Raw genomic sequence first — 14,807 nt, forward strand, 5'->3', positions numbered from 1 at the left:
GGACAAAGGCAAATATTGAATCAAGCATATATTAGGAAATAACAAGGATTTATCAGAAATTTGAAGTGTTGATTGACAAGGCCAATATTTGTAAACACTCATCATTCCACCAATAGCTCAATGCTGCATTTAACGAGAAACATTAAGTGGAGGAAGTCCCTGGAATGTGGAAACTAGTAGTTTTATTGGGGTATTAAAGGAAAGGATGCCAACAGCATGCAGGAGCATTTAGGAAAAACTGAGTAACTACATTAACTATAGTAATTGTCAAGAATTTAGGAGAATCTTGAGTTCATAGTATTTTTTAGAAACTGGATATTTACTATCAAGTACCTGGTGAAAATTGTAGTCCAATAGGAGAGACTGAAAAATACAGAATTTACAACAGTTCAATGTGGAGTATAAAAATGTAGTTAGGAGAAGAATAATATATTCAATTTTGAATATCTGTGTGGCTCAGGATAAATGCATAGCAAAAGTGTTTTGTATTGGATACAAGTTACTGAACTTGGAGATATTCCAGTTATAGGTGACCAAACGCTCTGACCTTAAGGGCTAAGATTTTATTTAGAAGAAGAGAGTAATCTCTCATGATAAAGCCACGATATGTATGATTAAGAATGAGTGAAAGATATGTTGACTGATACGTAAAATTGATACATATGATTGAGAATAAGTGAAGACATGAAAGTAGCAGCTGTATAAAACTTTTTTGAAAAAAATAGGATATAGTTTAGGTAGTTCTCTTAGACTAGGATAGATGCATATATAATTTTGGATTCACAACAAGGAGCTAATAGAAAGTTAGAAAATAAAGCAAGAAATCACTCTTAAAAGGCTGAATATTATCTCACTTGGTCTTACTTGGTTTTTACTTGAGTTTTGTGCTTTTGGATAGAATATATGTATTATTTACATATTTCTCATACATATATTCGTGTATAATATAGAATATATGTACCTACAAGCATGTGTATGCATATATAATGACTACAAAATGGTATGAAAACTTGAATCAACTATAGGGGAAAATCACAAAAATTATTAGTGGTCTAAAAACATAAACTTTAAAAAGCAATACTTTTACATTTGTCCATAATGGTGATAAATAAAAGTGATAGGTGTCTCTGGGTAAATATATCACACTTTTATAAATCACATTCAAATTCTTCCTACCTGATATAGGTCTCAGGTGATACTTTAGTATCAGTATCAGTGATACTTTAGTTTACTTTGTAATTAAAAGTCACTATAACATATAATTTTTAGTATAGTTATTGAAATAAACATAGGACTTTGCCTATTTTAGACCTAGTAAGCATGACTTATGACTCTTTGGATAATTGCAAATTGTTCTTTATGATGATGAATTTTACAAGAGTCTAAGATAGCTCAAAGTAAAATATGTACTTCAAGTTTTACCCAGTGAAAAAGAAGGTATTTGCCATTATATTTCTTTGCTTTTATTCTCTTTGGGGATGTCATGGAGATCAGGAAAACTAATTAGTGAAAGGTTAGTTCAGGTGTTCACATGCTGACTTGTCATTAATCTTTTCTGAGTACTCAATAAACACTCAGATTACTCAATCAAAAGTGTAAAAAAGGTTGCTTTTAAATTCCAGCAGTCCAACATTCTGAAATCAGGAAGTGTGTTTATGTGTATGTTTTTAGTTACTGCTACTTTGAAAGCATTTTAGTTTACTGTACGTCTCAATTAACAATGGCAAAAAAAAAAAGGTATACTAAATGGTAATGTCATTGTTTCATGTTAATTTCATTTACATTTCATAAGAGGACTATAAGCAGAATGTCGCATTTCAGTGTAGTATCCCTTCTACCACAGGAATAATTATACTGCTTTGAAATTTGTGAAACAGTTCCTATAAAGGTATAATTCCAAAACATTTGGAGAGTATGGAAAGAAGATGCTGCAAATTTTAAAACGAATTTTCATCTTTTCTAGTTCAGGTAATTAGAAGTTTATAAGTGGCATGTCCTAAAGAGAGAAAAAAGATAGAAAATTTTGTAATTAATTTTCCATTTTCATCATAATGTACTTTTTTAAAATCATGCAAAGTAGTTTAAATTTCTATAGAATATTCTCTAGGTGTTAGAAACTATATTTAGAATACATTCTTGCATTCAGTTCCTACATTTATTAGATTCCATTAGGCATACTTGTAAAATGTTTCATTTAAACCAGAATACATGTAGTGTGTTGTATATGTATGTGTAGGAAATAATACAAAATCAACACCAAATGTGATTTACGCACAAGACTTCCTGTTTTATAATCAATTTTAAACAACTGAATTGTTTTCACTGAATATGTAATTAAGGACTTTATTCAGTAAAACTCTGATTCGAAGTCTAATATCCATGTCTCTGCTACAGTTTGAATGAATGTGTCCCTCCAAATTTCATAGGTTGGAACCTAAACTTCAAGATGATGGTATCAAGAGGTGAGGTCTTTGGGAGGTGACTAGGCTTTGAAGGCTCCACCCTCATGGATTGGATTAGTGCCCTTACAAAAGAGCTGGAGAGAATGAGTTCTACCCTTTTGCTCTTTTGGGACTTCTTCAAAAGGAGAATGCAGCAAGAGGCACCATCTATGAAACAGAAAGCAAGACCTCACCAGACACCAAATCTGCCGGCACCTTAATCTTGGATTTCTCGGCCTCCAAAAATGTGAGAAATAACTTTCTATTTTCTATAAATTACCCAGTCTAAGGTATTTTGTTATAGCAGTGTGAATGGACAAGATAGTGTCATAACTCTAACATAGGCCAATTGAAATTAGGCCCAGAATTCCCTCCTAGGAGTGTCTTGAAGAAATCTTCCTATTAGGTAAAGCCAAACTTTCCACATCTCCAGGTGAATGAGATTTTCTCTAGTGCATTTTGCTGAAATGGTGTTGGGTGCAAGCTCCTCTTTTCTCTCTCCCTCCTAAAGGAGACATCTTGGGATTGTGTGTCTTCTACCTATCCCACAGATCTGTACTTCGTGCTGAGAATTGCTCTCCCCTTTTGCCTAGGACAGTGCACTGAGGTATAGCGATGATTGGTGCAATCTCCACTTTTCCTTCTCCCTCTTGAAAGTGCAGTCTCTGGGTTGTGCACCTTCCCCCAATCCTGCAGTCGAGCCAGCTGCTGATGTCTACATTGGCTGCTGAGATATATAAGATGTCTGTGTGGGCACATGCATACTGTCTGCAGGGGCGCGTGCACTCACAGGTTGTGGGTGCCCAGAAAGCATTCGCTGCTGGTGAGTATGGGACACTGACTATGGGGCTGCATAGGGTTCCAGCTGTGGGTGCTGGCAGTAGAACTTTGCATGGGCCAGCTGTTTAGGTCCACAGTTTGACTGCTTGGCGGATGGTTCTTGGTCAGCCTGGGTGGTTGACAGGGTTAGCAGACAGGTTGTTGAAAGCCAGGCACCAGGTGTTGTAAATTCATTGCCCCCAGGTGATCTAGCCATGCCAGTTTCCTCAGTGTTCTTGGTAAGGTAAGCAGAAATGGACCTCTCAGGCAATGTCCCAAAAGACTAGCAAAGTTGGATGATCACTTCACTCTTTTTTATCCTGTAGGCAAAATATCAGGCAAGGAGGCCTGTCTCGGCACGGATTAGCGCTTGCCTGAGGAAGGGGACACCTGGGTAAAGTGAAAGAGTTCTTTTTTCCCTTTTTGATGTGACTATTCTCATATCTTGTGCTCTATTGGTATTCTGAAACATCTGAACTGGATTCTGAAATCCTCACTACGGTATTATGATTGTGAAATTGGTGTTTCTGAGGAGGCCAAAAACTAGGATGCCCTATTGTAACATCTTGCTCATGTTTCTCCCTTAAACTACTATATTAAAAAAAATAAGATACATTTGCTAAATAGGGACTCTGCACATTGCAGCATTTGCTTGCCTCAGCCTATTCTCAACCTCTGTCCAGTTTTGCTCTTTCTTTGGTATTGGTGAACAATTGTTTATGGTCTGCCACTGGCGTTACATGAAAAATACGAAGGTGGCAGCCTGAATGTAAATTGACACATTGTATACATAGTCCTTAGTTGTAATTATATCGGTTTCTCTCTTTAGTTCATTTCTATGTATAATGCAGAAATGAGGAAAATGATCAGTCAACATAGCCCCTAGATACTTGTTATTGTTCACTATGATCATGAGATACATTCCTTCCTCAAATGATTAGCAAATTAGTGGGAATGATAGGGTCAGCTACTGCCTCAAATCCAGGTCAGAAGCATATTCCGAAATTAGCTTATGAGCGCCACCCGTGAGTATATGAGTATAGAACAAAGCACATCAAAATAACTGCAGGGAAACTATTCATCTCTTTTTAATCTTCCTGAGACATCTCTTCACTGTTACATTGGGGATTCAAACATGCCATTCTAAACGTTTAAAGGAAAGGATGGACAATTTGTATATGACAAATATGCATGTAAGAATGTTTTCTCTAAGCAGAATAAATATACTCGTTTCAAAAAGTATTGTCCCATCTCCTTTTTATTGGAATATTTCCTGGGAAATGAATATTTTAATTCCTTTACTCAACAAATACTGAGCAAGTGTTAACTCTGTCACCCACACTGTTCTTGGCACGTTAAGATTTATTAGTGAACAAAACAGACTAACTTCATTGGTCACATGGTGTTTGCTTTTCAGTGGGTCATGGGTGTGGCAAGATAAAGAGACAGACGGAAATCACAAATATCACAATGATATTATCATATCATATGATAATAAATTTTTTGTATTTTAAATGCTGAAAAGTTCTTCGTTGAAAATAAAACAGAAAAGGGAACTAGAGGTGTGCACAGGAGTATTCCAGTGAGTGAATGGGAGACGACCAACTAGGAGATGAAGTTAGACATTCAGGGTGCTATAATCTTTAGCTTTATTTGAGAGAGAGCAGAAGTCATTGGAGAATTTTGAGTACAGGATTAATATAATATACCTTCTAATTTAATAAGATCCAGTTAACTGCTTCATTAAAATACACTACAAGAAAGAGAAGTTCTTCTAGATGTCCAGCTGGAAAACTCTTGTGGTAATTTAGGTCAGAGGTGATGATAACTTGAACTGGGTGGTGGCAGTAGAGGTCCTGATAACTAGTTTTATCTTGGATATATTTTGAGACATGTCAGCATTTTTTTATCCCTTGTTCAAGCCACTTGATTAGGCTCCCTTCAGGAAGATCTGAGTCCCTTTTAAGGGTTTACCTAATTAAGAGAGGTCCAGAATAATCATCCTTTCAATGAACTCAAAGTCAGCTAATTTGGGATATTAACTATATCTGCAAAACTGCATCTTTATGATGCAACATAACCTAATCATTGGAATGAATTATGTCATATTCGCAGTGATGCCCTTGTTCAAGGGAACCAGATGGTGGTGATCTTAGGACCATTTGTGAATTTTGTCTTTCAAACTCACCAAAACAAAATGTAATCAGTTTTTGAGTATAAGTGATGTTACATTTTACCTACTTGGTTTAGGATCTTAAGGTTTTCCAAACATCTTAGTTAAACTTGTGTCTAATATTCTGATGCATAATATTGTGAACAATGTTGTTGGTCATTGCTCACAACCAGCAGTATTTGTTGAGCACTAGTAGAGACAAAGAATACCTATGTATGTTCAAACTCTATCTAAATTGCCACATGGTACCCCTAAGAATGTGATCTATTAATGCCATTATTTAACCAGATGACTGTAGATATTCTCGCTCTTGAACACTCAAGCAGCAATGATGTGCTACCATCATCAGAGCCATTATTGCTCACCTATAGAGTAATCTCTGGACAAGCTAAGCCCACATGGGGGGCCTCTTAAGTCACATCAGATACTTGAGAAAGTCTAATAATCTCTGAACCTACATTATGAGCATAGCATATGTATTATTCTGTTCTTCATTGCTATAAAGAAATACCTGAGACTGGGTAATTTGTAAAGAAAAGAGGTTTAATTGACTCCCAGTTCTGCAGGTTGTTCAAGAAGCATTGTGGCTTCTGCTGCTGGGGAGGTCTCAGGAAGCTTCCAATCATTGCAGAAGACAAAGGGGGAGTCAGGGATCTCACATGGTGGGAGCAGCAGCAGAAAGAGAGCAAGGGGGAAGGGATTACACACTTTTGAACAACCAGATCTCGTGAGAACTCACTATCACAAGAACAGCACCAAGTGAATGGTGCTAAACCATACATGAGAAACACCTCCATGATGCGGTTACTGGCCACCAGTCCCCAAAAGTGGGGATTACAATCTGACATGAGATTTAGACAGGGACACAGATCCAAACCATATTATATGGCAATAGAGTCAGTCATTTTCTATTCTACCTCACCCACAAATCCTTGATTTATATATTTTGGGAACACAGTGAGGATTTAGACTGGGCCAGGTGAGATTTGGACAGGGATACAGATCCAAACCATATTATAAGGCAAAAGAGTCCATCATTTTCTACTCTACCTCGCTCACAAATCCTTGATTTATATATTTGGGGAACACAATGAGGATTTAGGGCTGGGACAAGTGGAGTAGGTAACCAGTAGAAATTATGTAATCAGAATACCACATTTTTTTCTACTGCCCATTTTGAAGAAACACACTTATGTGTTCACTCTGGAGTGTGGAATTGAGAACCCTATCAGTAGATTATTTTTTTCCCCATGGACCATGTATGCCCCTTACAAATAAAACATGGTCATGTGTTTCAGCATCTCTGGATTCTTTGACTTTTCATCTCTTTTACAAAGTGAATTTATGACCTGACTATAGGACCTCTCATCTATAACAACTAAATTTAAGTTGTTTGCTTTTCCTGATGGACAAAAGCAAAAAGCAATTTATCTCAAAGACAATCTTCACTATCATAAGCTGTGATTAAACTCAATATAAGCAAGATTTATTGGATGATAATGATAACTAGTTTTGACTTTTATGAAAGACTATAGTATTCAACTTTTTTATTCTCTTACTTATTTTGCTCATTTTAGAAACATTTATCCTTGCCATCGATATATGCTTCTCTTTATTATGCTATCTAAAGGAGCAGATGCAATATAATTCCAGGCCAATTATTGAAAAGGTTAAATCTGAATTTTAAAAGGGGCCTTGAAAACTTTCTGACTCACCATGAGCATAATAATATTTTTTATGTATACTGTTGCATAGAGCACAATTTTGTGGGTACTGCTCTAAATGCTTAGTAAGAATGATTTAATGTAATGCCATTAAGTATTTAAGAATTCTCTTATTAACCACCTTTTACAGATTCAGAAGGGCACATGAAGATACTCCGTCAGTCACACAATTTGCTTCCTTTTAGTGCTGGGGTGTGATCCTCATCACCACACTGAGACATGTCTCTCATCAATGAGATCAGATGGCAAACCACAATCACTGGAAGCAACAAGCCCTGGGTTCATGTTTCCTCAAGATGAACACTAAATAGAGTGACTGGAGGACATAAAAAATCTATGTAAAGGGGGAAAAGGCAAAAGCCAAATCCCCCTACTTCATCACTTTTTTAAGATGAAAAATTGTCTCATGCTTCTTGAGAAGTGTTTAATTTTGTGCTATTATAAAGAATGTTTGAAAAACCTCTGAGAAAATACAGTGGTGGAGATCAGCTCGTAGTTTAGTTTTCTCTTTGCCTGTATTCATGATTCATCAGCTACTTTGACCAAAATATCTCTTGCACTATCCATTTCCTTCTAAGAGATATGCTGTTGAGCTATTTAGCAAGAAAACATGTTAACCATGTTAACCTCTCACATTTTATAAATGTGTTGTTTCACTATGAATTTTTTCATTATTGTTATTTGTTATGTACTATAACCATGTGCAATATAAAGAAAATAGTTTTATTTGCTTTGCTCTCTGTATGTCTATGTTATAGTTTTGTTTTTGTAAGAAAACAGTGATTATGATTGCTTTATCAACGGTTATAATTCAAAGAACTAGACTGTTTATTGTAATCTAGACTCATTATCTAAACCTTCTCTGATACAAACCAATTTGTAGTCAGAGGTGGTGACAAAGTGATAGTGGTAAAAATAGGAAGTTACACAATGCTTCATAAATTTGCTTTCTGGTGTCTTTTGACAAGACTCAAATGCAGAAAGTTAATAAGAGGTAAGGTAAGGAGTCTAGGCTGCTTAACCATTACTTTATAAAGCAATAGTGTTATAATTACACTTGTATTCAGTGTGGCTTGCTAACAGTAATAACAATAAAAGTATAATTCAATGACAAAAACCTGAGTAGTTAGAAGTTCTAATTACTCGCGTCTTGACATGCTTTTCAGAGAATACCGCACAATTCTGTGATGATGAATCCTTTTGTTTTCTCTCCTCAGACATCACCATAAGATTATTTTTTTCATTCAACAGTTATTATTCAGATTTTGAGATGGGAAGGCACGAACTCTTCTACTTTATAACATCTTGAAATTGCAAAAAAAAATTATTAAGAATTACTAATTCTAAAAATTGGATAATTTGAAAATATTTAAGGCATGACTAAGTCTATGTCTTTTTGTTGATAAATAGGTTTTCTAATTTAATTCCACTATACCCCAAGCAGTTATTAACAAATAACGATTAACTTTAGTGCCAGCCTGATTTATTAAAAATGAGTAACATCAACATAACACCTTTGAATTTAAAGGTACATTAAAAGTTTTAGGCCTACATACAGAGGGACAGAACAATATTGCACTATCTTTGCAAAGAGTTTTTACATTTATTGTATAAATTGCTTTTGAAAATACACCTCTGTGGTTGAAAAATGATTTCTACCCTTCTTTTTCTGAAGATCAAAAAGACTAAAACTCAAACAGGTTAGAATATTTGCCCAAGACAACATAAATGTTAGAGTTGTAAATAAAGTGCATGTCTTCTGAGTTTATATCAGGTGCAGGTTACACTGTGCTATGCTTGCAAAATAAATTGAATTATTGATATTTAATAGTAAACTCAATAAATCAAGACATTCAATAAATATTTTTTAACTATATGCCAGATATACTTATAGATTTTGTGCTTACACAAAAGATAGAACAAAATCCTTACCCTCGTGGAACTAAAATTCTTGTGGGAGAGACAACTAATTAACAAACTAATATATCTATTACAAAATATGAAGTTGTAAGCACTAAGATGAAACAAATATCAAAACTGTTATCACATTTCATATCTTAAAAATATTACCTTCAACTCATCTCTACTTCTTAGCCACCAAGCCACTTTTGCTCATTTTTAGGAAAAAAAAATCTTCCCAAAGTATTGGATATTGTTAATGGAAAGTAATTGCTTCTTATTCCTGATGTTTCCTTCCTCCGAAAGGAACCTTGCTAGTGAGAGACAGGACTAGCTGGATTTCCTAGGCCGACTAAGAATCCCTAAGCCTAGCTGGAAAGGTGACTGCATCCACCTTTAAACACGGGACTTGCAACTTAACTCACACCCAACCAATCAGGTAGTGAAGAGAGCTCACTAAAATGCTAATTAGGCAAAACAGGAGGTACATAAATAGCCAATCATCTATTGCCTGAGAGCACAGCGGGAGGGACAACGATCGGGATACAAACCCAGGCATTTGAGCTGGCAATGGCTATCCTCTTTGGGTCCTGTCCCTCTGTATGGGAGCTCTGTTTTCACTTTATTAAATCTTGCAACTTCACTCTCTTCTTGTCCATATTTGTTACAGCTCGAGCTGAGCTTTCGCTCGCCATCCACCACTGCTTTTTGCTGCCCTTGCAGACCTGCCACTGACTTCCATCCCTCCGGATCTGGCAGGGTGTCCACTGTGCTCCTGATCCAGTGAGGCAATCATTGCCACTCTTGATTGGGCTAAAGCCGTGCCATTGTTCCTATATGGCTAAGTGTCCCAGTTCGTCCTAATTGAGCTGAACACAAGTCACTAGGTTCCACAATTCTCTTCCGTGACCCATGGCTTCTAATAGAGCTATAACACTCACTGCACGGCCCAAGATTCCATTCCTTGGAATCCGTGAGGCCAAGAACCCCAGGTCAGAGAACACAAGGCTTGCTACCATCTTGGAAGTGCCCGCCACCATCTTGGGAGCTCTGGGAGCGAGGACCGCCAGGTAACACTAGTGTAGTTTCTAGATTCTCTCTGTCTCTTTTACTCCACCTCTGGAAAAATGTTCTGATTTATCTAATTTGGGACATACATTACCCTTTTCCTTTACTTGAGGGTGGGTGGTTTGCTGGATTCTTGCATTCCACTAGTCTTTCAGGAGACCATTTAGAACAATGTAGGAGTGAGTATCTAAGTCTGTGTATGATTATGAGATTCACTTAGAAAATTTATCTGAACAGCACATGTAAAGCCACATAATTGCTATAGTGAAGCAGCATCACTGTCTGGGGTAAATACTCAGGCTTCGTCATCTCATGCCAAGAAGATTAATGACAGGGACACACAGGAGGAGTGGGTTTAGAAGTGGAGATTTAACAGGGTTAACAGGAGGTTTCTCTTTTTAAAAAAAAAAAAAAAGAGAGAGAAAGGAGAACAGCTGTCTCCCTTGTGAAAGAGAAGGGCTTCTGAAAGGAAAATCTGGCCCCGAAGAGGTTGTACTGTATCTTATAGGCAGGCTTGAGGAGGCAGTGTCTTATTTACATAGGACCCACAGATTGGTTGGACCAGGTGTGATGTCTACATAACACACAGGGAAGTCTGGCCACCCACCCTAATTTTATTATGCAAATGACCTTTAAATTTGGCCAGCACCATCTTGTCTGCTCCTCACTATACACATGACTGGCAAAGAGAAGGGAAAATGGAGCTGCCATTTGAACATGCTTAGTCCAAGGTAGCCTTTTCTTATTGGCGTAACCGCCGACATTCACCTACAGCTCGACTTTGCAGGCTGCACTTTGTTAGAAAAGAAGATGATTTGGGGGCTGCTTTTCATTAAAAGGAAAACCTTATTGAGGACTCCGGTACCCTCACTATCTGCCTAAGCAATTTCTTCTTAACCCCTACATCAAAAGTTTTAGAATCACTAAAGAAACTACTTTGATTATCAGCTATCCTTGTTTTATTTATCAATTTCTTCAGAATCCAGTGAGAAAGAGAATGCTCAGAAACTTTATTATCTATCTAGCTGTCTTTGTTTCCATTCATCCCATTCTCTCTCTTGATCCTATTCCACTAAGGATTTCACCACCATTAGCCCATTTATGCTGCCCTTGTCAAACTTATCAGCGCATTCTGCAAGGCAAAATCCTTATTCCACTCTAGTGCCTAACCTTACTCATTGTCTCAGCTGCATTAAATAAAGTTGCTTACTTCCTACTTTTTAAACACTATCTCTATTTGATTTCTGGGGTACCACACTAATCTGGCTTTTCTTCTCCCTCACTGGATCTATTTCTCAATTTTTCCTGCTGATCCTTGTTACTCTCCAATTTGAAGTATGTAGTGCCTTAGGCTCAGTCATTGCCCTCTTCTCTTCTCTACTTACATTTACTCTGCTGGTGATGCCATTCAGCCACAAGACTTTAAATATCAGTATATGCTAATTACACCCACATTACTGTCATCAACACTGTCTCCTCCCCTGAATTCTGAAGTCTAACTCAATGGTCTACTGGACATCTCCATTTGCATCTCAAGAACATCTCAAAAGTAGCACTTGGAAACTCTACCTCTTTCTAGCACTTTCTGCTCATACCTGGCTTGCTTGCTTTGTTTCCCTTCCTTCCTTCCTCCCTCCCTTCCTTCTTTTCCCATTCCTTCTTTCCTTCCCTCCCTCCCTCCCTCCTTCCCTTTCTTCCTTCCTCCCTCTTTCTTTTCTTTTCTTTTATATTTCTCTTCACACTAATCTTTAAAATGTAAACAAACTTTATATTGTGTATTTTCAGTATTATTTAAGAATATTGTCTTCTGCTATAAAAATAAGAAAAGCAAATATGCTAGAATAATAGATACAACTAAGTTACAGAAGCAAGACGCTTGGAACATGTGCTAGACACACATAATTTGATTAGAATATATTTGTACTGAACATTAATTGAAAGGGATGAAAGGCCAAAGAAGTGACAAATGTTCATAATACACTTACATAGTGTGCATGGAGCACAGCATGATAACGACACACCAAAAACACGAGTCACATAAGAAAATATTTATCCATTTGTTATCCCTATTCTGGCCATATCAATTCTAGCTCCAAGTACCCTCTACCTCATGGTACACATAGCTTGTCAGCAGTTACTTTTCTACACCTGTATGCCACTCATATAGATAGTATATATTGGCTCCAGCCACTTTCCATCTGATAAGCCCTTTTTTTTCACCTCAATTCGCCATTAGCAGAGACAGCTGATGTGTCAGAGAAAGGCAGCGCACATGAACATGGTGGCTAACCAGAGATCCAGGTGGCAAGGCATTTCTGCCACATGTGCACCCTGTTCTACTTATATTTTTCTCTGCCTCTCTGCATTTTTGCTATACCTTTTAAGTTCATTCAATAAATTGTGTGACTTATGCATCCTAATTTGCACTGCGAGCTGTTCTGTTTCATGAACTCTGCAGTAGCTTGATTGGGAGTATGTGTACAGGCTATGGTTGCATCAGTGTAATTTCTTACATGACAGACCTTCTCACATGATGATCAATTGAAATGTCTCCTATCACTTGTCATTACAATATAATAGATTTTTTTTACTGCAACTTTGGTGATGCTCTCTGTAGAAAAATAATATTTAAAAAAATGTTAACAGAGTAAAGTTGATCATTTAAATTATCTAGTAAATTGGTCTAACCTAATATTTTTCAATGAAAAATTGAAAGACCTTTGCTTTGACAACTATATATTTTCTTTCCAATTAAATAACATTCATATTGCAGCATATTGTTATTTGATAGGTTAGCATAAGCTCTAGGAACGCTAATACATCTAGCAGAAGGATAGATTGGGGCACACTGTGAGAGAAAGGCATCACAAATGGCCCAAGGCACTGACTATATTAGCTTAAGTTACAAGCCAAGAACAGGTTTTAAAAATACACAGAGTGGAACAGCTTTTTTTTTTCTATACTGATCTTTGCAAAGAGAAGTTGAGATGGCAATAAAACTGTGTGTGCATGTGTATTACACTCATTTCTACAATTACAGCAAGACTTTGATTCACATTGCTTAAAACTACTTGTTACTATTTAGCTAGGCAAGGTTGGAGAAAGCAGTATTTACAAAGGGTGAAAGTGCCAAGTTCATGATACGAAGGAAGCAAGAACACTTCAGATTGTGATTGTGGGATGTAGGATATGCTTTAAGACATCTTTAAACAGAAGATAGTGTATCTCTATCAAAGGCAAAGAAAAGAAAGACAGAAAAGAAAGATGAAGAAAGGAAGGAAGGAAGCAAGGAGAGAGAGAGAGAAAGAGAGAGAGAAAGAGAAAAAGAGAGAAAAGAGAAAGAGAGAAAGAGAGGGAGGGAGGGAAAGAAAGGAGGGAAGAAGAGAGAAAAAAAAGAAAGAGAAAGATAAATGGAAGTCAGTGGAAGAAGAAGGAAAGAAGAGAGGAAGGGAGGAAAAGACTGCAGACATTGTCTACCTTGCAGTGATTGCTTCTGAAAAAACTGAGAATACATCTTTATTCTTTTTTGATTAAATAAACTCCTCAGTTGACAAAACTTGACTTAGTTAATGAAACTTAAGACTATTAAATCATACGTCAATTTTTTTTCTCTCTTTCTATCTCTCTTGATACAGATAATGTTGAAAACTATTGTATGTTGAATGTTTAATGGACTTATATTTTGTCCTTGCCTCTTTTCCATCTGCCCCCTGATGTCTGCCTTTGGGCCATTTCACCTCTAGCCCTGTGGGTAAACTGCTAGGGAGGGAGATTAAACCAAAAACCTTCTGTACCAAGAGTCTTGGATAAATGGAAGAAAACAACAGAAGTTGTCACTGGAAAATTAAATTTTAGAAATAAATATGTAGTTCAATTGTCCTGAATTGTTTTTCCCTAATTCTGTAAGCAATTGTCACATTCTTGCATTAATATTTTATTCAATTTTCTATACTTTTTTTTTCTCCAAAATGTATAGCCTCAGTAGAGGGACTGGCCATGGGTTCTCAGTGACACCAAACTGGATTGCATTCACTGATTCACTGACATCAAGGATTAGGGGTGTGACCTTAGAAAGATAATCAAACATTCTAATTCTCAGTTTTATTTGTAAAATGTACACCTGAACATATTGTGACACATTTGATGGCTTTTGCGACAGATCTCCTAAACAGCCAACATAATTTAGGGCTCAAAACATAACAGTGACTTAATTCCTTTCTGTCATTCTTTGTCCAAGTAATAGGAGTAAAATTTAACATTTTACTTCTGTTTTACTTCATTCATCTTTAAAAAAAAAATGTTTTAAGGATAAGACGACTAGTTGAGGATAGGACTCCTTTTACATTTTTAAGGATAAGACTCCTAGTGTTCTATCCCGATGTATAGACTTGAGCAAATGATGGGCATAATACACCCAAGTCTTTTAAAACAAAATACATTTTGAGATCTCATGCCATGGATTAAGGCTGTTTTATACAAGATAATTTAAAAGAAGATTTTCTTTTTTTTTTTTTTTTTTTTTTTTTTTTTTGAGACGGAGTCTCGCTCTGTCGCCCAGGCTGGAGTGCAGTGGCCGGATCTCTGCTCACTGCAAGCTCCGCCTCCCGGGTTCACGCCATTCTCCTGCCTCAGCCTCCGGAGTAGCTGGGACTACAGGCGCCCGCCACCTCGCCCGGCTAGTTT

The sequence above is a fragment of the Macaca nemestrina genome, chromosome 5 (assembly GCF_043159975.1).
Source record: "Macaca nemestrina isolate mMacNem1 chromosome 5, mMacNem.hap1, whole genome shotgun sequence".
Lineage (NCBI taxonomy): Eukaryota > Metazoa > Chordata > Mammalia > Primates > Cercopithecidae > Macaca > Macaca nemestrina.